Below are 27,339 nucleotides of genomic sequence, written 5' to 3' on the forward strand. Positions count from 1 at the left end.
AAGGATGGATGGACTGGGGGAGGGATGGACTGAGGGATAGGTGGATGGACTGAGGGATGGGTGGATGGACTGAGGGGTGAGTGGATGGACTGAGGGATGGGTGGATGGACTGATGGATGGATGGATGGACTGAGGGATGGATGGACTGAGGGATGGGTGGATGGACTGAGGGATGGATGGACTGAGGGATGGATGGACTGAGGGATTGATGGACTGAGGGATGGATGGACTGAGGGATTGATGGACTGAGGGATTGGTTGGCTGAAGGATGGGTGGATGGACTGAGGGATGGATTGATGGACTGGGCAAGACTGTAAAGTCATGAAATGATGTAACTGTTCTGAGTAAAATAATTTCTCTGCCAGTTTCCTCATATTCTCCAGGATTGACCTGCTGACATAAAGTACAACTACCCTAGCCCCCACCTTACAAAACTGCATAAAGTGCTCACAAGTCTACGTGTGACTCCTGTCAAATGACTGTGTGTAAGCCAAAGAGAGCCCAGGGCAATCGATTTGTACAGCACAATGGCCATGAATGAAATGTGACCTATAGTGATGTATGTGGTGGGAACGTCGCTGGCATCTCCACATTTTCCCGTGACTCGGCTCCTCCGCAGTTCTTAGGAGTAAGAGGCTTAAAGGAGCAGGCATGTGGATTTGGGAAGGAATGTGTTAGTTGCAGGGGATCAAGGAGAGTTCTGGAGGAGGTGAAGAAGAGACGATCTTGTCCTTGTAGATCTCAGTGGAGAAGGCCACCACTGAGCTCATGAAGACGTTGTCCAGGATCCTTCATTTATAAAGCTCCTTGGAAGCCATGAATTTCCTGCCTCTGTCCCCCAGCTCCATACTTCCTCCCATAAAGCTGAGCTTTGATGACTTGCTCCATGAGGCTGGAGGGTTTGGAAGATTCCAGGTCTTCACATTATTGATCTTGTGCATTCCCAGGATCATACTTCCCCTCCATTTCCTCCAGCACATCTTCATCTCAGCTGTTCCTCCCCATCACTGCGCCATCCCCAACCACAGGAACCCAGGGAACCTCAGCCAGGAAGACCTCCTGCTCATCAACATCCCCCAAGAACCTGATGGGACCTTCAGCTCCTGTAAGATGTTCTCGGAGCCACAACCTCACCTGATCCTGAACAGATCCCGGGGGACGGTGAACGGGTCCGAGGTGCAGAACTGTGATCAGGGGTGGGAGTACGACCGCTCCATCTTCTCCTCCACGACAGTCACACAGGTAGGATCTTAATATGAGAGACTTCTGGGCGGAAAATCTGCCAAGTTATGCAGCAATATGGGGGCAAGGAATGTACCGCTGGATTCTACAATGCAACAATGCAATCCATGTGTTATATAAGACTGAAGAACATGACAAAAGGAAGTGTAATAAGAATAAAGGGGACTATTAAAAGGACAGATGGAGTGTTATAAGGACGGAGGGGTGTATTATAAGGAAAATCGGTATGATAAGGATAAAGGGGTAGTATTATAAAGATAGCGGAGTATTATAAGGATAGATGTAAGTATTACAAGGGCATAGGGGTAGTAATATAATGTACGAGAGGAGTATTCTAAAGACAGGGGGAGTATTACAAGGACAGAGGGAATTATTATAAGTGCAGAGGGGGAGTATTGTAAGGATAGAGGGGGTATTATAAGGATAGAGGGGAGTATTATAAGGGAAGAGGGAATTATTATAAGTGCAGAGGGGGAGTATTGTAAGGACAGAGGGGAGTATTATAAGGATAGAGGGTGTATTATAAGGATAGAGGGGGTATTATAAGGATAGAGGGAGTATTATAAGGATAGAGGGGGTATTATAAGGATAGAGGGGGTATTATAAGGATAGAGGGGGTATTATAAGGATAGAGGGGAGTATTACAAGGACAGAGGGAATTATTATAAGTGCAGAGGGGGAGTATTGTAAGGATAGAGGGGGTATTATAAGGATAGAGGGGAGTATTATAAGGGCAGAGGGGAGTATTATAAGGACAGAGGGGAGTATTATAAGGATAGAGGGGGTATTATAAGGATAGAGGGGGTATTATAAGGATAGAGGGGGTATTATAAGGATAGAGGGGGTATTATAAGGACAGAGGGAAGTATTATAAGGATAGAGGGGGTATTATAAGGATAGAGGGGGTATTATAAGGATAGAGGGGGTATTATAAGGACAGAGGGAAGTATTATAAGGATAGAGGGGGTATTATAAGTGCAGAGGGGGAGTATTGTAAGGACAGAGGGGAGTATTATAAGGATAGAGTGGGTATTATAAGGATAGAGGGGTATTATAAGGATAGATGGGGTATTATAAGGATAGAGGGGAGTATTATAAGGATAGAGGGCAGTATTATAAGGATAGAGGGGAGTATTATAAGGGCAGAGGGGAGTATTATAAGGACAGAGGGGAGTATTATAAGGATAGAGGGGGTATTATAAGGATAGAGGGGGTATTATAAGGATAGGGGGGGTATTATAAGGATAGAGGGGGTATTATAAGGACAGAGGGAAGTATTATAAGGATAGAGGGGGTATTATAAGGATAGAGGGGGTATTATAAGGATAGAGGGGGTATTATAAGTGCAGAGGGGGAGTATCGTAAGGATAGGGGGGAATATTATAAGGACAGAGGGAAGTATTATAAGGGAAGGGGGGGCATTATAAGGATAGAGTATTATATGTGTAGAGGGGAGTATTATATGGATAAAAGGGTGTATCATAAGGGCAGAGAAGGAGTATTATTAGAATAGGGGGTATTATTGGGATAGAGGGGGTATTATAAAGGTTAAAGGGGCTATTATAAGGGTAGAAAGAAGTATAAGGATAAAGGGGAGCATTATACAGATAAAAGTATTTATTATAACGGCAGAAGGGGAGTATTATAAGGATAGTGGGTATAATAAAGACGGGAGTAAAAGTACGGCAAAGTGGCAGTATTATAAGTATCATAACGGCAAAGCAGGAGTATTTTAAGGATAGAAGGGTGTTTTATAAGGACAGAGGGGTATTATAAGGACAGAGGGGTATTATAAGGACAGAGGGGTATTATAAGGATAGAGGGGAGTATTATAAGGATAGAGGGGGTATTATAAGGACAGAGGGGTATTATAAGGATAGAGGGGAGTATTATAAGGATAGAGGGGGTATTATAAGGATAGAGGGGAGTATTATAAGGATAGAGGGGAGTATTATAAGGACAGAGGGGAGTATTATAAGGATAGAGGGGAGTATTATAAGAATAGAAAAGAGTATTAGAAGGTTAGAAGGGAGTATTAGAAGGATAGAGGGGAGTATTATAAGGATAGAGGGGGAATTATGAGGGCAGAGGGGGAAGGTTATAAGGATAACGGGGAGTATTATAAGGATAGAGGGCAGTATTATAAGGATAGAGGGGAGTATTATAAGGATAGAGGTGAGTATTATAAGGATAGAGGGGAGTATTATAAGGATAGAGGGGAGTATTATAAGGATAGAGGGGAGTATTATAAGGATAGAGGGGAGTATTATAAGGATAGAGGGGAGTATTATAAGGATAGAGGGGAGTATTATAAGAATAGAAAAGAGTATTAGAAGGTTAGAAGGGAGTATTAGAAGGATAGAGGGGGTATTATAAGGATAGAGGGGAGTATTATAAGGATAGAGGGGAGTATTATAAGGATAGAGGGGAGTATTATAAGGATAGAGGGAAGTATTATAAGAATAGAAAAGAGTATTAGAAGGTTAGAAGGGAGTATTAGAAGGATAGAGGGGAGTATTAGAAGGATAGAGGGGAGTATTATAAGGATAGAGGGGGAATTATGAGGGCAGAGGGGGAAGGTTATAAGGATAACGGGGAGTATTATAAGGATAGAGGGCAGTATTATAAGGATAGAGGGGAGTATTATAAGGATAGAGGGGAGTATTATAAGGATAGAGGGGAGTATTATAAGGATAGAGGGGGAATTATGAGGGCAGAGGGGGAAGGTTATAAGGATAACGGGGAGTATTATAAGGATAGAGGGCAGTATTATAAGGATAGAGGGGAGTATTATAAGGATAACGGGGAGTATTATAAGGACAGAGGGGGTATTATAAGGGCAGAGGGGAGTATTATAAGGATAGAGGGAGTATTATAAGGATAGCGGGGGTATTATAAGGACAAAGGGGAGTATTATAAGGATAGAGGGGGTATTATAAGGATAGCGGGGGTATTATAAGGACAAAGGGGAGTATTATAAGGATAGAGGGGGTATTATAAGGATAGCGGGGGTATTATAAGGACAAAGGGGAGTATTATAAGGATAGAGGGGGTATTATAAGGGCAGAGGGGAGTATTATAAGGATAGAGGGGAGTATTATAAGGGCAGAGGGGAGTATTATAAGGATAGAAGAGAGTATTATAAGGATAGAGGGGGTATTATAAGGAAAGAGGGGAGTATTATAAGGATTGAGGGGAGTATTATAAGGATAGAGGGAGTATTATAAGGATAGAGGGGGTATTATAAGGACAAAGGGGAGTATTATAAGGATAGCGAGGAGTATTATAAGGATAGAGGGGGTATTATAAGGACAAAGGGGAGTATTATAAGGATAGAGGGAGTATTATAAGGATAGAGGGGGTATTATAAGGATAGAGGGGTATTATAAGGATAGAGGGGTATTATAAGGATAGAGGGGGTATTATAAGGATAGAGGGGTATTATAAGGATAGAGGGGTATTATAAGGATAGAGGGGGTATTATAAGGATAGAGGGGGTATTATAAGTATAGAGGGGAGTATTATAAGGATAGAGGGGAGTATTATAAGGACAGAGGGGAGTATAATAAGGGCAGAGGGGAAATATTATAAGGATAGAGGAGAGTATTATAAGGATAGAGGGGGTATTATAAGGATAGAGGGGGCATTATAAGGGCAGAGGGGAGAATTATAAGGATAGAGGGGGTATTATAAGGATAGAGGGGGTATTATAAGGATAGAGGGGGTATTATAAGGATAGAGGGGAGTATTATAAGGACAGAGGGGGTATTATAAGGATAGAGGGGGTATTATAAGGATAGAGGGGGTATTATAAGGATAGAGGGAGTATTATAAGGATAGAGGGGTATTATAAGGACAGAGGGGGTATTATAAGGATAGAGGGGGTATTATAAGGATAGAGGGGGTATTATAAGGATAGAGGGGGTATTATAAGGATAGAGGGAGTATTATAAGGATAGAGGGGTATTATAAGGATAGAGGGCAGTATTATAAGGATATAGGGGGTATTATAAGGATAGATGGGGTATTATAAGGATAGAGGGAATATTATAAGGATAGAGGGGAGTATTATAAGGTCAGAGGGGAGTATAATAAGGATAGAGGGGAGTATTATAAGGATATAGGGGGTATTATAAGGATAGAGTGGTATTATAAGGGCAGAGGGAAGTATTATAAGGATAGAGGGGAGTATTATAAGGGCAGAGGGGAATATAATAAGGGCAGAGGGGAAATATTATAAGGATAGAGGGGAGTATTATAAGGATAGAGGGAGTATTATAAGGATAGAGGGAGTATTATAAGGATAGAGGGGGTATTATAAGGATAGAGGGAGTATTATAAGGATAGAGGGAGTATTATAAGGATAGAGGGGGTATTATAAGGATAGAGGGGTATTATAAGGGTAGAGGGGATATTATAAGGATAGAGGGGGTATTATAAGGGCAGAGGGAAGTATTATAAGGATAGAGGGGAATATAATAAGGGCAGAGGGGAAATATTATAAGGATAGAGGGGAGTATTATAAGGACAGAGGGGGTATTATAAGGACAGAGGGGGTATTATAAGGATAGAGGGGAGTATTATAAGGATAGAGGGGTATTATAAGGGCAGAGGGGAGAATTATAAGGATAGAGGGGGTATTATAAGGATAGAGGGGGTATTATAAGGATAGAGGGGAGTATTATAAGGACAGAGGGGTATTATAAGGATAGAGGGGGTATTATAAGGATAGATGGGGTATTATAAGGATAGAGGGGAGTATTATAAGGATAGAGGGGAGTATTATAAGGATAGAGGGGAGTATTATAAGGACAGAGGGGGTATTATAAGGACAGAGGGGTATTATAAGGATAGATGGGGTATTATAAGGACAGAGGGAGTATTATAAGGATAGAGGGGAGTATTATAAGGACAGAGGGGGTATTATAAGGACAGAGGGGTATTATAAGGATAGATGGGGTATTATAAGGGCAGAGGGGAGTATTATAAGGATAGAGGGGGTATTATAAGGATAGAGGGGGTATTATAAGGATAGAGGGTGTATTATAAGGATAGAGGGGGTATTATAAGGACAGAGGGGTATTATAAGGATAGAGGGGGTATTATAAGGACAGAGGGGGTATTATAAGGATAGAGGGAGTATTATAAGGATAGAGGGGAGTATTATAAGGACAGAGGGGAGTATTATAAGGATAGAGGAGAGTATTATAAGGATAGAGGGGGTATTATAAGGATAGAGGAGAGTATTATAAGGATAGAGGGGGTATTATAAGGATAGAGGGGGTATTATAAGGGCAGAGGGGAGAATTATAAGGATAGAGGGGGTATTATAAGGATAGAGGGGGTATTATAAGGATAGAGGGGAGTATTATAAGGACAGAGGGGTATTATAAGGATAGATGGGGTATTATAAGGATAGAGGGGAGTATTATAAGGATAGAGGGGGTATTATAAGGATAGAGGGGGTATTATAAGGATAGCGGGGAGTATTATAAGGGCAGAGGGGAGTATTATAAGGATAGAGGGAGTATTATAAGGATAGAGGGAGTATTATAAGGATAGAGGGGAGTATTATAAGGATAGAGGGCAGTATTATAAGGATAGATGGGGTATTATAAGGATAGAGGGAGTATAATAAGGATAGAGGGGTATTATAAGGGCAGAGGGAAGTATTATAAGGATAGAGGGGAGTATTATAAGGATAGAGGGGAAATATTATAAGGACAAAGGGGAGTATTATAAGGATAGAGGGAGTATTATAAGGATAGAGGGGTATTATAAGGGTAGAGGGGATATTATAAGGATAGAGGGGGTATTATAAGGATAGAGGGGGTATTATAAGGGCAGAGGGGAGAATTATAAGGATAGAGGGGGTATTATAAGGATAGAGGGGGTATTATAAGGATAGAGGGGAGTATTATAAGGACAGAGGGGTATTATAAGGATAGAGGGGGTATTATAAGGACAGAGGGGTATTATAAGGATAGAGGGGTATTATAAGGATAGAGGGGAGTATTATAAGGATAGAGGGGGTATTATAAGGACAGAGGGGTATTATAAGGGCAGAGGGGAGTATTATAAGGATAGAGGGGAGTATTATAAGGACAGAGGGGGTATTTTAAGGGCAGGGGATGTAATCGTAATGGATGAATTAGTTTAGACATTTCGGATCGGGGGAACCCCTCTTTGGGCAGTCGTTGTCTTCTTTTTACGGTTAACCCTTTTTGTGTTACAGTGGGATCTGGTGTGTGAGAAGAAAGGGTTAAGCCAGGCTCTGACCACCTTCTTCTTCATTGGAGTGACAGTGGGGACGGCCGTCTTTGGATATCTGTCTGACAGGTAAGTGGGTGCTGAGGGTGCGGAGTCCCAGTCAACCATGAACATCTATTCATCCCTACAAGATGTGGAATACTGCGATTATCAGTTCTGCAGGGGTTAATCCAGCCGCTAACATATGGCGGACACAGACAACATAAACAGCATGAGCCCCCTGCCCCAGCCCCTCCTCATATCTAAAATTATTACATTCATTGCTCCTATATCTCCATAAAATTTTTTCCCTGCAGCGATGGATAACATCCCTGGTGGGCTGCAGCAGTGACGGGGTTAATGATAACATCCCTGGTGGGCGGGGTCAGTGACAGGGTTAATGATAACATCCCTGGTGGGCGTGGTCAGTGACGGGGTTAATGATAACATCCCTGGTGGGCGTGGTCAGTGACGGGGTTAATGATAACATCCCTGGTGGGCGGGAACAGTGACGGGGTTAATAACATTTCCGGTGGGCGGGGTCAGTTCTGGTGGGCGGGGTCAGTGACGGGGTTAATAACATTTCTGGTGGGCGGGGTCAGTGGGTTAAAGAGGCTGTCACCACATTATAAGTGCCCTGTCTCCTATATAAGGAGATCGGCGCTGTAATGTAGGTGACAGTAATGCTTTTTATTTCGTAAAACGATCTGTTTTCACCACATTATTAGCGATTTTAGATTTATGCTAATTAGTTTCTTAATGCCCAAGTGGGCGTGTTTTTACGTTAGACCAAGTGGGCGTTGTACAGAGGAGTGTGTGACGCTGACCAAACAGTGACCAATCAGTGACCAATCAGCGTCATACACTCCTCTCCATTCATTTACACAGCACTAGTGATATAGCTATATCCCTATGTGCAGCCACATACACACACTATAACGTTACTGCAGTGTCCTGATAATGAATATACATCACTACTAGCCAGGACGTGACGTGTATTCACAATCCTGACACTTCTGAATCTTTTCTGTGAGATTCCAGCAAGGCAAGCGTAATCTCATTTGAAATGACAGGTTACATCGTAATCTCACGAGATTACGTTTGCATTGCTGGAATCTCAGAGACGCTACAGAAGTGTCAGGATTGTGAATACACGTCACGTCCTATCCTGGCTGGTAGTGATGTATATTCATTATCAGGACACTGCAGTGATGTTATAGTGTGTGTATGTGGCTGGACATAATGGTATAACTATACCGCTAGTGCAGTGTAAAATGAATGGAGAGGAGTGCATGACGCTGATTGGTCGCTGATTGGTCAGCGTCATACACTCCTCTGTACAACGCCCACTTGGTCTAAAGTAAAAACACGCCCAGTTGGGCATTAAGAAACTCATTAGCATAAAGCCAAAGATCGCTCATAAAGTGGTTTAAAATAGATCGTTTTTCGAAATAAAAAAATACTGCTGTCACCTACATTATAGCGCCGTTCTCCTTATGTAGGAGTCAGGACACTTATAATGTGGTGACAGAGCCTCTTTAATGATAACATCCCTGGTGGGCGGAGTCAGTGACGGGGTTAATGATAACATCCCTGGTGGGCGTGGTCAGTGACAGGGTTAATGATAACATCCCTGGTGGGCGTGGTCAGTGACAGGGTTAATGATAACATCCCTGGTGGGCGGAATCAGTGACGGGATTAATAACATTCCTGGTGGGTGGGGTCAGTGACGGGGTTAATAACATTCCTGGTGGGCGGGGTCAGTGACAGGGTTAATAGCATTCCTGGTGGGCGGGGTCAATGACGGGGTTAATAACATTCCTGGTGGGCGGGGTCAGTGACGGGTTAATAGCATTCCTGGTGGGCGGGGTCAATGACGGGGTTAATAACATTCCTGGTGGGCGGGGTCAGTAGCGGGGTTAATAATATCCCTGGTGGGCGGGGTCAGTGGCGGGGTTAATGTTTCGGCTTTGTATGGGTGGAGTCTGTTGTATCCTCGGTGTTCGTCCTCTCGTGTGGTCAGTGACTGTTGGGGGAGGAGAAGACTTTCCACCATCTCCTAGGACCTTCATCTTCCACACGTCTGACATTTCCCAGGGAGCAGTTTTTGGGCAGGAGCGGGAGGGAAACACTGGAGTCATAAATCCCCCATCACGTCCCATTTGAGTGGCGGGCCGCAGGAATTGCTTTATTTCAAAACTTAGCTACTGTGTCACACCTTTAGGGGACTGTTCAGACTGTCTCCTGCCGCTCTCTCCTGTTGTTCTCTGCTGCCACTCTCCTGCCGCTCTCTCTCCTGCAGCTCTCTCCTGCCACTCTCCTGCCACTCTCTCTTCTGCCGCTCTCTCCTGTCGCTCTCCTGCATCTCTCTCTCCTGCCGCTCTCTGCTGTCGCTCTCCTGCCGCTCTTTCTCCTGCCGTGCTCTCTCCTGCCACTCTCCTGCCGCTCTCTCTCCTGCCGCTCTCTCCTGCCACTCTCCTGCCACTCTCTCCTGCCGCTCTCTCCTGTCGCTCTCCTGCCGTGCTCTCTCCTGCCACTCTCCTGCCGCTCTTTCCCCTGCCGCTCTCTCTCCTGCCGTGCTCTCTCCTGCCGCTCTCTCTCCTCCTGCTCTCTCTCCTTATGATATCTCTCCTGCCGCTCTCCTGACTCTCTCTCCTGCCGTGCTCTCTCCTGCCACTCTCTCTCCTGCCTCTCCCTCCTGCCGCTCTCTCTCCTGAAGCTCTCTCTCCTTGCCGCTCTCTCTCCTACCGCTCTCTCTCCTGCCGCTCTCTCTCCATCCGCTCTTTCCTGCCTCTCTCTCCTTCCGCTCTCTCTCCTGCCGCTCTCCTGACTCTCTCTCCTGCCGCTCTCTCTCTCTCCTGCCGTGCTCTCTCCTTCCACTCTCTCTACTGCCGCTCTCTCCTGCCGCTCTCTCTCCTGCGGCACTCTCTCCGGCTGCCCTCCCTCCTGCCGCTCTCTAACCTGATGCTCTCTCTCCTGCCGTTCTCTCGTGCCGCACTCTCTCCTGACGCTCTCTCCTGCCGCTCTCTCTCCGTCTGCTCTCTCTCCTGCCGCTCTCTCTCCTGATGCTCTCTCCTGCCACTCTCTCCTGCCCCTCTCTCTCCGTCCACTCTCTCCTGCATCTCTCTCCTGCCGCTCTCTCTCCTGCCGCTCTCTTCTGACACTCTCTCTCCTGAAGCTCTCTCTCCTGCCGCTCTCTCCTGTCGCTCTCTCCTGATACTCTCTCCCAATGCTCTCTCTCCTGCTGCTCTCCTGACTCTCTCTCCTGCCGGTCTCTCTCCTGCCATGCCCTCTCCTGCCACTCTCTCTCCTGCACTCTCTCCTGCTGCTCTCTCTCCTGAAGCTCTCTCTCCTTGCCGCTCTCTCTCCTGCCGCTCTCTCTCCTGCCGCTCTCTCTCCGTCCGCTCTTTCCTGTCTCTCTCTCCTGCCGCTCTCTCTCCTGCTGCTCTCTTCTGACACTCTCTCTCCTGCCGCTCTCTCTCCTGATGCTCTCTCTCCTGCCGCTCTCCTGCCACTCTCTCTCTCTCTCCTGCCGTGCTCTCTCCTGCCACTCTCTCTCCTGCCTCTCCCTCCTGCCGCTCTCTCCTGCCGCTCTCTCTCCTGCCACACTCTCTCCTGCCGCACTCTCTCCTGCCGCTCTCTCTCCTGTCGCTCTCTCTCCTGACGAAGCCGGTCACAGGGCGAAACGCGCGTCGAGGCGTTCACTCAGCCATTCATCTTCCTTGACCTTCTGCGCTCTGCATCATGTCCCAGGGTATGTGCTAGCTGTTTACATGACCGCTTTATCGTGTCCTAGTCGTTGTTAAGTCTATATTTTGGCTATTATTGTAACTATTTGAGTTTTTTGGACACTTCATCTTCTCATGTATAACTACATATTCTGCAGGTTATAGTGGGCATGGGTAGTATCCATTATCTACTTCTGTACATCGCTAGTATTAGCTGGTAGCACTATATCATGTGTGGGCTTTACTACCTATAGTTATAGGTGTATAATTCTGCTATATGCACTATTGGAGCGTGGTCTGGTCAATTTTTTGGATGATTGACTCTGTTGTCATTGTTCATTCCATCTGACCCTGTTGTTTGTATTTCTGTGTATGACGTATCCCATTCTCTTTTCATCATATGTAATTGTCGATTATATTCAATAAAGATTTTTTTGCATTTTTGTATATTATTTTAGTATACTATTTCTCTTAGGGCTATGTCCCTTTATGGTTCGTTTTTAGGTTGTCTACCTGCAATAAGGGACCCGAGGTTTTTTTAGGTTGTCTGCTCTCTCTCCTGATTCTCTTTCTCCTGCCACTCTCTCGTGCCGCACTCTCTCCTGACGCTCTCTCCTGCCGCTCTCTCTTCGTCCGCTCTCTCTCCGTCCGCTCTCTCTCCTGCCGCTCTCTCTCCTGCTGCTCTCTCCTGCCGCTCTCTCTCCTGCCGCTCTCTCTCCTGCCGCTCTCTCTCCGTCCACTCTCTCCTGCATCTCTCTCCTGCCGCTCTCTCTCCTGCCGCTCTCTTCTGACACTTTCTTTTCTGAAGCTCTCTCTCCTGCCGCTCTCTCTCCTGCCGCTCTCTCTCCTGCCGCTCTCTCCTGACACTCTCTCCTGATGCTCTCTCTCCTGCCGCTCTCCTGACTCTCTCTCCTGCCGCTCTCTCTCTCTCCTGCCATGCTCTCTCCTGCCACTCTCTCCTGCCTCTCCCTCCTGCTGCTCTCTCCTGCCGCTCACTCTCCGTCCACTCTCTCCTGCATCTCTCTCCTGCCTCTCTCCTGCTGCTCTCTTCTGACACTCTCTCTCCTGAAGCTCTCTCTCCTGCCGCTCTCTCTCCTGCCGCTCTCTCTCCTGCCGCTCTCTCTCCTGATACTCTCTCTCCTGATGCTCTCTCTCCTGCCGCTCTCGTGCCGCACTCTCTCCTGCCGCTCTCTCCTGCCGCTCTCTCTCCTGATGCTCTCTCTCCTGCTGCTCTCTCTCCTGCCGCTCTCTCTCCTGCCGTTCTCTCTCCTGCCACTCTCTCTCCTGCCGCTCTCTCTCCTGCCGCTCTCTCTCCTGCCGCTCTCTCTCCTGCCACTCTCTCTCCTGCCGCTCTCTCTCCTGATACTCTCTCTCCTGATGCTCTCTCCTGCCGCTCTCGTGCCGCACTCTCTCCTGCCGCTCTCTCCTGCCGCTCTCTCTCCGTCCGCTCTCTCTCCTGCCGCTCTCTCTCCTGATGCTCTCTCTCCTGCTGCTCTCTCTCCTGCCGCTCTCTCTCCTGCCGTTCTCTCTCCACTCTCTCCTGCATCTCTCTCCTGCCGCTCTCTCTCCTGATGCTCCCTCTCCAGACGCTCTCTCCTGACGCTCTCTCTCCTGCCGCTCTCTCCTGCCGATCTCTCTACTGTCGCTCTCTCTCCTGTCGCTCTCTCCTGATGCTCTCTCTCCTGCCGCTCTCTCTCCTGCCGCTCTCTCCTGCCGCTCTCTCTCCGTCCGCTCTCTCTCCTGCCGCTCTCTCTCCTGCCGCTCTCTCTCCTGCTGCTCTCTCTCCTGCCGCTCTCTCTCCTGCCGCTCTCTCTGTCCACTCTCTCCTGCATCTCTCTCCTGCCGCTCTCTCTCCTGATGCTCCCTCTCCTGCCGCTCTCTCCTGACGCTCTCTCTCCTGCCGCTCTCTCCTGCCGCTCTCTCCTGCCGCTCTCTCTCCGTCCGCTCTCTCCTGCCGCTCTCTCTCCTGCCGCTCTCTCTCCTGCCACTCTCTCTCCTGCCGCTCTCTCTCCTGATACTCTCTCTCCTGATGCTCTCTCCTGCCGCTCTCGTGCCGCACTCTCTCCTGCCGCTCTCTCCTGCCGCTCTCTCTCCGTCCGCTCTCTCTCCTGCCGCTCTCTCTCCTGATGCTCTCTCTCCTGCTGCTCTCTCTCCTGCCGCTCTCTCTCCTGCCGTTCTCTCTCCACTCTCTCCTGCATCTCTCTCCTGCCGCTCTCTCTCCTGATGCTCCCTCTCCAGACGCTCTCTCCTGACGCTCTCTCTCCTGCCGCTCTCTCCTGCCGATCTCTCTCCTGTCGCTCTCTCTCCTGTCGCTCTCTCCTGATGCTCTCTCTCCTGCCGCTCTCTCTCCTGCCGCTCTCTCCTGCCGCTCTCTCTCCGTCCGCTCTCTCTCCTGCCGCTCTCTCTCCTGCCGCTCTCTCTCCTGCTGCTCTCTCTCCTGCCGCTCTCTCTCCTGCCGCTCTCTCTCTGTCCACTCTCTCCTGCATCTCTCTCCTGCCGCTCTCTCTCCTGATGCTCCCTCTCCTGCCGCTCTCTCCTGACGCTCTCTCTCCTGCCGCTCTCTCCTGCCGCTCTCTCCTGCCGCTCTCTCTCGGTCCGCTCTCTCCTGCCGCACTCTCTCCTGCCGCTCTCTCTCCGGCCGCTCTCTCTCCGTCTGCTCTCTCTCCTGCCGCTCTCTCTCTCCTGCCGCTCTCTCTCCAGCCGCTCTCCCTCCGCCGCTCTCTCTCCTTCTCTAATGTTCTTGGTACTCCGGAACGTTCTAAACCCTTCATCGAGTTTCTCTCTGGAGTTGACTTCTCACCGGTCGGGTAGAATCGGATGGGAGTCTCCCCCGCGCACTTCTGCTCTGCGTTTTTTTAATATTTAAATATTATTGTTTTGATTTTACGGAATTCTTGCCCCACAGATTCGCGGTCCGACAATTACAGACTAATCACTCGGTTTCTATGATTTTTGCTTTTCTGTGCACAGGAAAATTCTTCTTCTGTCCTGGAGATTCGGGGACCTCGTGGGACCTCCGGGACGTCGGGTGGTTCACAAATATCTTCCCATTTACCAAAAGTTGCATTTAAATATGAAACGTGCGTCCAGACTTGATATCTTTCAGGGGTAATCCTCAGCTGGGACCTCCACATTGAGCCCATCCCCCCACCAGAACACGTCTCGCTGGCTGCTGGACATAAGGAAGGGTCTTTTTCCAGGATCGGGAGAGATTAAGAATTGCGACCTACCTTGTAGCTCGGACCGCGGCCCGGATTTGCGGGCGCACGCACTGCACGGAACTCGACTCCTGTCCACATCAGCAAGCGGCGTCTCCACTGTGATCGCCACGGACAGTCAGTGATGGCTGCCCCTTCTGCTACATAGGGCAGGGATATATAAATAGCTGCCCAGAGACCCGCGGTCTACCAGTCGGGACGGCCCAGAGCGACATTTCTCGGCGGGAGGGAATCGCCGCACTCTCTCATGTTCTTCTCACGGGCTGTGCTGCCACCGTCTATGCGCCATTCTACTCACCGTCTTTCCTACCTGAAGAGACACATCATGATTTTTACTAACAGACAAGAATTGCATTCTCCAACCGGCTCCGCTCCTTCTCGTGGCTTGAATACGGACGCAAAAAGAGTGAAGTGAAGCGTTTGGAACTTCGTGTTTTGTGCAGCTGTCAGTGTGAATATTGGTGTAATTATTTACTCATGGGGAAAGTGATCCGGGACAAACCCAGCAACGGCGCTGTCACCCCCAAGCCTGGAAACAGACGGGACAAACTGAAAACATTTCTACAAAAACGCCACACGGTTTCTGCAGCCCAAGCGGGAAAAAAGGCGCCAGAGTTTTGCGACACTGAAGAATCCATGGATGACGAGTCTCACAGGACGCGGTGGAGCTGGAAAAGAGCTGGAAAAGAGCCGGATTCTACAATGATCTCTAAATCATTCTCAGAAGAGACTCCCGCCCATGCTCTGCAGCCCTTCGTAGAAGAACTGATACTGAGACAGATGTCCGCCATATTGACCAGAGTGGAGCGCAAAGAAACGGCACAACTTGAAATGATGGAATATGCCGACTTTCTGAGGCGAAATTTACAAGAACAGACCCAAGATCCTAACAGACCCGTCCTTCTGAAAGAGGAGCAGGAAAACCGCCGCCGGCCGAAGAATAGAAGATTCAGGGAAGGAATAGCAGAATCGGTGGCGGCAGAAGCTTCACCCAAAGTTGCCAGAGGACGGAGGAGAAAGAAATCCAAAGAGGGCGCTCAGACCCAAGCCAGCTTCTTCGGAACCACCGAGATGTCATGTGTGGGTTACTGCGCTATGTCGGCACTATGGACACTCTGCAGGAGGCTGGACACTCTGCAGGAGGCTGGACACTTGGCAAAAAGCTGGACACTCGGCAAGAAGCTGGACACTCTGCAGGAGGCTGGACACTCGGCAAGAAGCTGGACACTCTGCAGGAGGCTGGACACTCTGCAGGAGGCTGGACACTCTGCAGGAGGATGGACACTCGGGAAGAAGCTGGACACTCTGCAGGAGGCTGGACACTCGGCAAGTAGCTGGACACTCTGCAGGAGGCTGGACACTCTGCAGGAGGCTGGACACTCGGCAAGAAGCTGGACACTCCGCAGGAGGCTGGACACTCGGCAAGAAGCTGGACACTCTGCAGGAGGCTGGACACTCGGCAAGAAGCTGGACACTCGGCAAGAAGCTGGACACTCTGCAGGAGGCTGGACACTCGGGAAGAAGCTGGACACTCTGCAGGAGGCTGGACACTCAGGAAGAAGCTGGACACTCTGCAGGAGGATGGACACTCGGCAAGAAGCTGGACACTCTGCAGGAGGCTGGACACTCGGCAAGAAGCTGGACACTCGGCAGGAGGCTGGACACTCGGCAAGAAGCTGGACACTCTGCAGGAGGCTGGACACTCGGCAAGAAGCTGGACACTCGGCAAGAAGCTGGACACTCTGCAGGAGGCTGGACACTCGGGAAGAAGCTGGACACTCTGCAGGAGGCTGGACACTCAGGAAGAAGCTGGACACTCTGCAGGAGGATGGACACTCGGCAAGAAGCTGGACACTCTGCAGGAGGCTGGACACTCTGCAGGGGGCTGGACACTCTGCAGGAGGATGGACACTCGGGAAGAAGCTGGACACTCTGCAGGAGGCTGGACACTCGGGAAGAAGCTGGACACTCTGCAGGAGGCTGGACACTCGGAAAGAAGCTGGACACTCGGCAAGAAGCTGGACACTCTGCAGGAGGCTGGACACTCGGGAAGAAGCTGGACACTCTGTAGGAGGCTGGACACTCAGGAAGAAGCTGGACACTCTGCAGGAGGATGGACACTCGGGAAGAAGCTGGACACTCTGCAGGAGGCTGGACACTCGGGAAGAAGCTGGACACTCTGCAGGAGGCTGGACACTCGGGAAGAAGCTGGACACTCTGCAGGAGGCTGGACACTCGGGAAGAAGCTGGACACTCTGCAGGAGGCTGGACACTGCAGGAGGCTGGACACTCGGCAAGAAGCTGGACACTCGGCAAGAAGCTGGACACTCGGCAGGAGGCTGGACACTCGGCAAGAAGCTGGACACTCTGCAGGAGGCTGGACACTCTGGTGAACTGTAACATGAAGGAACTTTTTACATCTATCAGGACATTGTGGCATCTACTTTGGCTAAAAAAACGCCCTCTGAGACCTCTTCTGGACCAGTTAAGAGAGCGTCAACTACAATACAAGTGGTTGTTCCACTATACAAATTACCATCAGGGCTCCCGAAGACTTGGCGACAGCGTTGGAACGACCGAATATGGATCCCATTGATTTACCATCCTGGATACCGATGAAGACACAACTCTACCCGAAACAAGAAAACCGACTGAATGGCAAATAACCAGAAAACTGAAATCACCGAAACTGAGGACGCACCCTCCCCCCCCCCGGAAGGTAAATCGTCAATGAACCCAGAGACGGCACCGGTGTCTGACCTCCTTTATCTGGGTGAGAAGTCTTCTGGGCGCCGCTCTGGGGCTCTTATCACCGCCTGCGGCTTCTCCAGGTCTGGGTCATTTTACTGCCTCTTCTGTATTTAGCATTTTGGCCGTTTTCCAGAATATTGACCTTTTACGTTTTGTCTAATTGACAATTTCCTTTATGTAGACGTCTAGACCTGCCGGCGGCGTCTTCTCCTTCCCACACTTCGTATTACTGAGTTATAAACAATCGCTATGCGGCAAATACAAATCAAACCTCGTGGATTCTCAAGGCCGTGGATCATCGGTTTGCTGAGGGAATTGTTATATTTGGTGGCCATTCTAATGTCACGCTCGACCCGTCTTTGGAGAGCTCTACTGGGCAGTCTTGGCCCCAGAATTACGGAAAGTGACGCTAGCTCTTGTTTGATATATGGAGGACACAGGACCCCCACGTGATGGAAACTTCCTATTACTCCACCCTCCACCTTTCCTTTTAATGTCTGGACTATATTCTTCTCTCCGGCTCATGCAGAAATTGGACACCGGTTCGGCGTGTTACCGCTAACGCGTTTTGAACAAAGTGTTCTTACTCATAGCGTAATGTAACAGATTCGAAACGCGTTTTAAAATGAACATTATCCAATCCTGACACATCCGGGAAAAGCAGAACTAACACCATGTTCAGAAACAGATAAATGATGCTGCAGAACTGCAATATATACAGTGGAGGAACTAAGTATTTGATCCCTTGCTGATTTTGTAAGTTTGCCCGCTGTCAAAGACATGAACAGTCTAGAATTTTTAGGCTAGGTTAATTTTACCAGTGAGAGATAGATTATATATAAAAAAAAAAAGAAAATCTCATTGTCAAAATGATCTCTATTTATTTGCATTGTGCACAGAGAAATAAGTATGTGACCCCCTACCAACCATTAAGAGTTCAGCCTCCTCCAGACCAGTTACTGCTCCAAATCACCTTGGTGCCTGCATTATAGACAGCTCTTACATGGTAACCTGTATAACAGACTCCTGTCCACAGACTCAATGATCAGTCTGACTCTAACCTCTACAACATGGGCAAGACCAAAGAGCTTTCTAAGGATGTCAGGGACAAGATCATAGACCTGCACAAGGCTGGAATGGGCTACAAAACCATAAGTAAGACGCTGGGTGAGAAGGAGACAACTGTTGGGGCAATAGTAAGAAAATGGAAGACATACAAAATGACTGTCAATCCACATCCATCTGGGGCTCCATGCAAAATCTCACCTCGTGGGGTATCCTTGATCCTGAGGAAGGTGAGAGCTCAGCCGAAAACTACACGGGGGGAACTTGTTTTTTTTTTTATAATTGTATGTTTTTTATTTTCATTTATCATAACATAAATATACAAAACCGTAGTAAATTCAGACAAGTAGATACATCTTATTCGGATAAAGGCGACAACATTTTGCATAGTATATTGGTCATTTTTACAGACGTCAACATCTTATTACCCCAGTGTAGCATATGGATTCCATATGCAAATTGCCCTCTGTCCGCTTATATATCCGAGAAACATTAAAGAGGTTATTGTCTGTTCTGAGTATGAAATAAAGGATATGAAGTTTTAACTCGTTCCTCAATTCACAGTTGTATCTCTCGCCTACACAAAATAAAGATTAATTCCAACAATATTAACACGACAATCGACAGACACATTAGGATAGGGAAGGGATAAGGTAAGAGTTGTAGCTTTAGGAGATATCTTAATCTCTATATTAAACCTGGATGTACTTTAAGAACAGTGGTCTTTCTCTCTCATGGAGGTCTAGAGGAATCGTACATGTCCCAAAACCTCCACACACTTGTAAAGCGGTCTACGCAATTATTCAGTGAGGCCGTCAATGATTCCAATCTCTTGACCTCCTTTATTCTGTTGTAAAGGGCTTCTAGCGTAGGAGGCGTTTTACGTTTCCAATTGGCCGCAATAAGACATTTCGCTGCTGTCAGTATATGTAGAAGTAACCGGGACTGAACTTTCCCCCAACCCTTCGGAGGCACATTTAAAAGATAAGTCAATGCTTGGTTCGCAGGTCTATTCCCAAATACTTCTTGAATGAGATTTTCTACTTCCCCCCAAAAGGGTCGCACTAGTTTGCAGTCCCAAAAAATATGAGGAAGTGTCCCCACGTCGCTGTGGCATCTCCAGCACCTATCCGATACCAACGGGTAAATGCGATGGAGGAATTCCGGGGTGTGATACCAATGCATTAAAATTTTATACTGGTTCTCCTTATAAGCCGCACATAAAGATGACTTCGCTGCCTGGGACCAGATGATTTGCCACAGCGACCTGGGTAACTCCCTACCCAAATATGCCTCCCACCTGGCCATGTATCTATGTCTGGCTGGCTCTTGAAGGGGGGAGTCTGCCAGAATAGCATACATCTCCGATATTAACCCTCTAGTTGAAACAGTTGTTTTGCAGAGCCTTTCAAAGGCTGTGGGCTTAGAGAAACCCTGTTCTGTTCGTATAGAGCTAGCAAAGTGTGTGATTTGAATGTAACTGTAGTATGAGTTGTTGGGCAAATTGTATTTAGCTTGCAACGTTGAAAACGGTAGAATTGTGCGTTGACAAGGGTCTACTATATCAGCAAAGTAAAATAATCCTGCTCTCGACCATGGCTGTGACATCTTTGTAGTGAGGCTCTCTGGTAGGGAGGGATTATATAGGAAAGGTGTCATTAGGGACTTTAAGGAAGATAATGCATATTTCGCCTTCGATAACCTCCAGATATTCCTAGTGAATGTCATTGTGTGTAGGAGGGGGGTCGCTAAAGTGTCCGTCGTCCCCGACCATAATAATGCATTTGGGTGTGTAGGTGCTATCCACAGTTTCTCAATCTCAGTCCATTTATTATATGCCCTTAGAGAGGTCCAACATGGTATCCTTCTCAAATGTACCGCTAAATAGTACCGGTAAACGTCTGGAACCGCCAATCCACCCGCCCCCACCGATGTAAGCATGACTGATACTGGGATTCTATGTCTTTTACCCGCCCAAATGTATTTCAGTAGTGCTGTTTGAAATCTGCAGATGTCTTTTCGTGGTATAGGGACCGGGAGGGTTTCCAGAAGGTATAAGTATTTTGGTAGGATATTCATTTTAACCGCCGATATCCTGCCAAAAAACGACAGGGGTAGGACAGACCATCTAGCTATGAGTTTGCTTATATCCTCAAAGAAGGGGACATAATTATGTTTGTACAGAGAGGTATATGAGCTAGAGATCCGAGTGCCCAAGTATTTTATTGTATCTGTCTTCCAAGTATATTTAAAGGAAGACTGCAGGGTTGTTATGAGCGCTGGGGCTAGATTGATCGGCAAGGCTTCTGTTTTAGAGTTGTTAATTTTATAACCTGAGTATCGACTATATTCCTTCAGAACCAAGTGCAGATTAGGCAGGGATATTTGTGGATTGCGTAGAGTCAGGAGAACATCATCCGCGAAGAGGGATATCTTAAATTCCCTGTCTCTTACCATGATACCCTGTATATCTGGATTTTTCCTGATATATGAAGCCAGTGGCTCTACGCAAAGCACAAAAAGGAGGGGAGAGAGCGGGCAGCCCTGGCGGGTACCATTGAATATAGAAAAGGTTTGGGATGTAGCATGTGGCAATTTCACCGCCGCGTTTGGAGAAGAGTATAGTGCTCGTATCGCTTGGAGGAAAGGGCCAGAAATGCCTATTGTCTCTAGGGTGGCGAAGAGGAAGGACCAATCTAATCGGTCAAAAGCTTTCTCAGCATCTAAGCTCAGGAGTAAGCCCGATGTTTCTGTTTGATTAACCACATCTATCAGGTCTATAGTTCTTCTAGTATTATCCCCTGCCTGTCTATGCATGACAAATCCCACCTGGTCTTTGTGGACTAGTCCAGGTAGTAGGGAGCTCAGTCTATTGGCTAAAATCTTAGTAAATATTTTTAAATCCGCGTTCAGCAGCGATATCGGTCTATAGTTAGAGCAATCAGTATGATCCTTTTCTGGTTTGGGAATAACCGTAATAAAAGAGTGGAGCATTGAGGGAGGTATCTGTTCCCCCATCAGGAAAGAGTTAAAGAGATCTATCATGTGTGGAGTTAGTGAGTCCTGAAAAATTTTGTAATAAAGATAAGAGAAACCATCAGGCCCTGGTGATTTGCCGCTAGGGAGCTCCTTGATCGTATCTTGCATTTCTTCTAACGAAATGGGTGCATTAAGCATATTAATGTCTGATGCTGTGAGAGTAGGTAGAGAGCTGGGTTTTAAATATTCCAAGAGACATTGGGTTCGGGTTGTGGGATCTGTAGGGAGTTGGGACGGTAGTGAATATAGCTTTGTATAATATTGATGGAATAGGTCAGCCTGTTGTTTAGGGTCAAAGAGTAACTGTCCTTGTGAGTTTTTAAGTACCGCTGGGGTCGAATTTAATTGTTTAGTACGTAACTGTGCTGCTAATAGTGAGTGTGCCTTGTTTCCCCGTTCGTAATATTTCTGCTTAGTATATAATAATAACCGTTCCACTTTGGCTATGGAGAGATCTTTCAATTTTCCTCTCGTCTCAATAATGCGACGGAGAGTAACTGTAGAAGGCGATATAGCCATTTTACGCTCCAGGGAAGCAAGTGTCACTGTCAGATCTTTCTGCTGTTGTTTTGTGTCTCGCTTAATCCGTGAAGAAATAGAGATACAGTGCCCCCGAAGAACTGCTTTATGAGCTTCCCATATTGTAGATAGCGTAGGGACCGAGTTTTTGTTAAGGATGAAATATGTGTCAATGTGATTCTTAAGAGCCTCTCGGTGTATCAGATTTTTAATCAGCCTTTCGTTTAGTCTCCAGTGGCATTGTCTTGTAGTCCGCAAGTCTGAACTGAGGTCAAGTATGATCGGTGCGTGGTCCGACCAAGTGATAGGGCCAATATCTGTCGAGGACGTAGAGCGTAATCCCGGTACATTACCTAAAAAGAGGTCTATCCTTGTATGAGTGTTGTGTGGGTGGGAGTAAAAAGTGTATTGTTTAGCCGAAGGATTAGTTACCCTCCACAGGTCATGGAGATTATGTTTACGGATCAGTCGACGAAAGGCTAGGGTATGTCTGCGTAAGTTTGCTGGTGGTGTGGGTACAGTGAGGGACTTTCTATCCCTTATGTCCGATACTGGAAGGTTAAAGTCTCCCCCTATGTAAAGAGTGTTAGGCGGAAGACGTGCGAGTTTTGCAAACACTTTCTCTAGGAAAGGGACCTGCAGGGTATTTGGTGCATAAATATTACATAACGTGAGTGGGACTCCTCTCAATGTCCCTACCAGGATAACATATCGCCCCATTGGGTCCATAATGGACTTATTAACTTGCAGGGGGCAATCTCTAGATACTAGAATCGCGACTCCCGTTTTTTTCTTATTTTGTGTCGCCGTGTATACCATAGGAAAGTGGGACTGCGCAAATTTAAAGGAGCCCGATCTGTCATGGTGCGTTTCCTGGAGAAAAGCAATATCTGCTTTCAAATCCTTTAATTCTTTGAGCGCTAATCTCCGTTTCACATTAGAGTTTAGGCCTTTAACATTTAATGAAACTATACGCGCCATGACAGATCTAATGTCTGTTGATCAAACACAAATATTAACCCCTGTAAGGGGCCCAACCTGTATCCATGGTATGGTGGCAAGAGACCGCAGTTCCTCTTTTTTTCTTTTGAGCCATGTTCTCGAGGATAACTCCTAATATATGTTTCACTACCAGAGAAAGAAGGGGGTGGATAGGGGAGACATAGACATAAAAACACATAAAATATTAGCCATAAACATATACAGCACCGGTACGTTATCAAGTCATACAATTGACTGTGAATGGAAAATGCTTTCCATATGGAGACATAATAATTCAACCGAGTATTATGCATAAAAATCAATGAAAACACTAGGTGCATATAATGCCCTAGGAAAGTGACTCGTCTCCCTAGGGGATACATTTCCCCAGAAGTCGATACAGCCAGGACCCGTCCTAGCATCCTTTCCTCGAAGATCAGCCAAATCTGGTGATTTGGCCTGAGAATCCTCCACCCCCACCCATTCGAGTATAATACAATTTTTGAACAGAAAGAAAAAAGATAGAGAATTAACACATAACAACTGCATCAAGAAAACATTCAATGCGGCTTGTGCACTAGGAAGTGCATATTCGAGTAATAGCCTCCCGCAACAGTTTCCTTTATCTCCGGATTGGAGATCTGCGACCCCTGTCAACACTAGGGTTCTCCCGTGTATCAGGTTTCTTTTTTTGTAGGACTTTATGCCAGATGGGTGGAGGAGGTGGAGGGGGTAAGACTAGATCCCAACTGGGCAACTTCGGTGCAGAGATATCCAATGTGGCGCAGAAGTCCTGAACATCTATAGGCGACCGTAAAACTGCAGAGCGTCCATCTTTTCTAGCTGTAAGACTAAAGGGGAAGCCCCATCGATACAGGATATTAGCATCTTTCAGGATGGAGAGCAGCGGGCGCAGTTGGCGCCGCTTATGTAGGGTTATCCAAGAGAGATCCGGCAAAAATTGAATTGTAGCATTTCCATATTCAATGGTTCGCTGGGTTCTAGCCTTGGCCATTATGGTTTCCTTCAACTCAAAATCCGTGACACAGCAAATTATATCTCGTGGCAGGGTGCTGGCTCCTTTAGGTCGTAAGGCTCTGTGAGCTCTGTCTAATTTAATAGGTTGGTCCGCGGCTGCACCTATGACTTTGTTAAAAATGGTAGTCAGGATCTGTTTCACATTTTCGTCTTGTTTCGGTTCAGGCACACCCCTTACTCTGATGTTGTGGCGTCTACCCCGATTATCTAGGTCTTCCAGGTGGTTATGGTAATCACTGAGAGCCGTATTTTGGGCCACTACCGTGGATTGTAGCTGGGAAATATATTGGCGGGTGGAGTCGTGGTCATCTTCCAGCGTTTCCACTCTATTTGCTACATATCTTATGTCTTGTCTTACAGCTGCAATGGCGGCGTTACAGGTATCTTTTACCTCCGCTATAAGCACTTTAAAATCCTCTCTGGTAGGAAGCTGACTTAGGATGGCATGCCAGTCTGCCCTTTTAGGTGCAGGGTACTCAGAGTCTGAGGATGAGAGATCCGCCTGAAGATCTAGGGTTCGGTCACATGAGGATGGACGCACTAAGATGGAGGAAGCTTCTCGCTCCGTCTCACATACCTCCCTTCCCCTGTCCCTAAGACGTTTCGAGGAGGAGGAGGAGGAGGGGGAGGGGGTCTCATCTCTCGGAGGTCTCAGAGCCCTGGGCAAAAGTGGGAAATCTTCCAAGGTAAGAGGTAAGTCACTAACCTGTAGGTTCTTGTGTTTTGGGAAGACTCCTTCCGAGAAAATAGGCAGAGTCTCTGCATGTTGCACTAAAGCATCCAAAGATGGCGGACTGATCTCCACGTGGCTGCCCTCCTTCTTCTGGTAATATCTCTGGTCGGCAATTGTCAAACTAGGTGGCTCCGGTATCTGGGTCTGTACTTGCCCTGTGAGCGGTTCTGTATGCGGGTCTCCCTCCAGGGTTTCCGACGGGCACCATGAAGCCTGCGATGCTGTGTCCGAGGAGGGTGCCAGTAATGGCGCCTGCTCTGTCTGCGCGTCTGCACGGAGGAATGCCTCCAGGGTTCCGGGAGTTGGCGCTCCGGAGGGTGCCAGCTTATTCTCCGGTTTCTTAGGACCACGTTTCACCATCTTGCGGGCTTATCGGGAGGCTAAATCCGAAATTAACCGCTGCTAAAAGGGTGGTTAGTAGAGGAGCTCCGGATCGTGCGTCCTACTCCATCGACATCCGGTCACGCCCCCCCGGGGGGGGAACTTGTTAATGATCTCAAGGCAGCTGGGACCACAGTCACCAAGAAAACCATTGGTAACACATTACAATCCTGCAGTGCCCGCAAGGTCCCCCTGCTCAAGAAGGCACATGTACAGGCCCGTCTGAAGTCTACAAATGAACATCTGGATGATTCTGAGAGTGATTGGGAGAAGGTGCTGTGGTCAGATGAGACTAAAATTGAGCTCTTTGGCATTAACTCAACTCGCCGTGTTTGGAGGAAGAGAAATGCTGCCTGTGACCCAAAGAACACCGTCCCCACTGTCAAGCATGAAGGTGGAAACATTATGTTTTCGGGGTGTTTCTCTGCTAAGGGCACAGGACTACTTCACCGCATCAATGGGAGAATGGATGGAGCCATGTACCGTCAAATCCTGAGTGACAACCTCCTTCCCTCCACCAGGACATTAAAAATGGCTCATGGCTGGGTCGTCCAGCACGACAATGACCCGAAACATACAGCCAAGGCAACAAAGGAGTGGCTCAAAAAGAGGCACATTAAGGTCATGGAGTGGCCTAGCCAGTCTCCAGACCTTAATCCCATCGAAAACTTATGGAGGGAGCTGAAGATCCGAGTTGCCAAGCGACAGCCTCGAAATCTTAATGATTTACAGATGATCTGCAAAGAGGAGTGGCCAAAATTCCATCTAACATGTGTGCAAACCTCATCATCAACTACAAAAAACGTCTGACTGCTGTGCTTGCCAACAAGGGTTTTGCCACCAAGTCTTAGGTCTTGTTTGCCAAAGGGATCACATACTTATTTCTCTGCACAATGCAAATAAATATATATCATTGTGACAATGTGATTTTATGTTTGTTTTTTTTTATATAATCTATCTCTCACTGGTAAAATTAACCGAGCCTAAAACTTCTAGACTGTTCATGTCTTTGACAGTGGGCAAACTTACAAAATCAGCAAGGGGTCAAATACTTATTTCCTTCACTGTATGATGATGATGGATATATATATATATAGAAACTTACACGCAGCAGATCAAACAGGAAAAGAAAGGATTTATGGAAAAACAGCGCAGAATAAACTGGAATATCATCAGGTGGACGTCAAACATGGGAAATATCAGGAGAAAGCGAGAACAGCCGATCCCTGTATTGTTAGATCCACTAAGTGAAGATCCGCAGATGACAAAGCAACGATCACATCAGCGGTGCAGCAACTTTATATCTGCAAAATGATTATTTGTTTGAGAAAAATTGGACCAAACGAAAATTGTTGACAAAGTAAATTCTTTTTAGAAAAAAAAATGATTTAACCAGAAATTGGGAGATAAAATGTCGGTGCCTGAGCGCTCACCGCACCCATTCCCCCCCCCCCCCCCCCCCACAGAATAGACGTGCAGGTGCCGGGGGATACACTGTCTAACTGATAATAGTATGTGTTATATATATAAAAGCTCAATATGAATTGCAACCCCGGCAAACGGATCTGCACAGGACACATCATGTACCATAGGCCAACATCATCAATATCATCATCATCAATCATCATCATCATCATCATCATCATCCATCATCATCATCAAACATCATCATCATCATAATCAATCATCAATCATCATCATCATAATCAATCATCATCATCATCATCATCAATCATCAATCATCATCATCATCATCATCAATCATCAATCATCATCATCATAATCAATCATCATCATCATCATCAATCATCAATCATCATCATCATCATCAGCCTAAAAAAGCTCCTCACATGCAAAGAGAATTAAACAGTGGAAATAATTGGGGCTGGAAGAATTGAAATAAGTCTCATTTGAAGCCAAAAATAATATAAAAGTAATATAAATATAAGAAATCTCCCTCCAATTTAACCCTTTAGGGTGACGGGTGTTCATTTGGAGAATCCAAGTCTTCACTATTAAAAAGACGTCTCTTCCGATCTCCTCCTCCGGCTGCTTTTTCACTAGTTCAATATCATGAAATGTAAAGAGCTGTTGTGTCTATCAGTGAAATGTTGGGCGGCCCCGGAGCTCTTGGGTATATCTTCTGTATATCTTGGGTATATCTTGGGTATATCTTCTGTATATCTTGGGTATATCTTGGGTATATCTTGGGTATATCTTGGGTATATCTTCAGTGTATCTTCGGTATATCTTGGGTATATATTGGGTATATCTTGGGTATATATTGGGTATATCTTCGGTATATCTTGGGTATATATTGGGTATATCTTGGGTATATCTTGGGTATATCTTGGGTATATCTTGGGTATATCTTGGGTATATCTTCGGTATATCT

General features: G+C 47.0%; 1 pseudogene; it reads left to right on the top strand.

The window, feature by feature from the left end:
- The first annotated feature begins 795 nt into the window (after positions 1–795).
- LOC142732888 (solute carrier family 22 member 7-like) overlaps positions 796–27,339 on the top strand; it is a 76,458-nt pseudogene continuing 49,914 nt past the window's right edge.

This window comes from Rhinoderma darwinii, unplaced genomic scaffold (genome assembly GCF_050947455.1).
Source record: "Rhinoderma darwinii isolate aRhiDar2 unplaced genomic scaffold, aRhiDar2.hap1 Scaffold_928, whole genome shotgun sequence".
Classification (NCBI taxonomy): domain Eukaryota; kingdom Metazoa; phylum Chordata; class Amphibia; order Anura; family Rhinodermatidae; genus Rhinoderma; species Rhinoderma darwinii.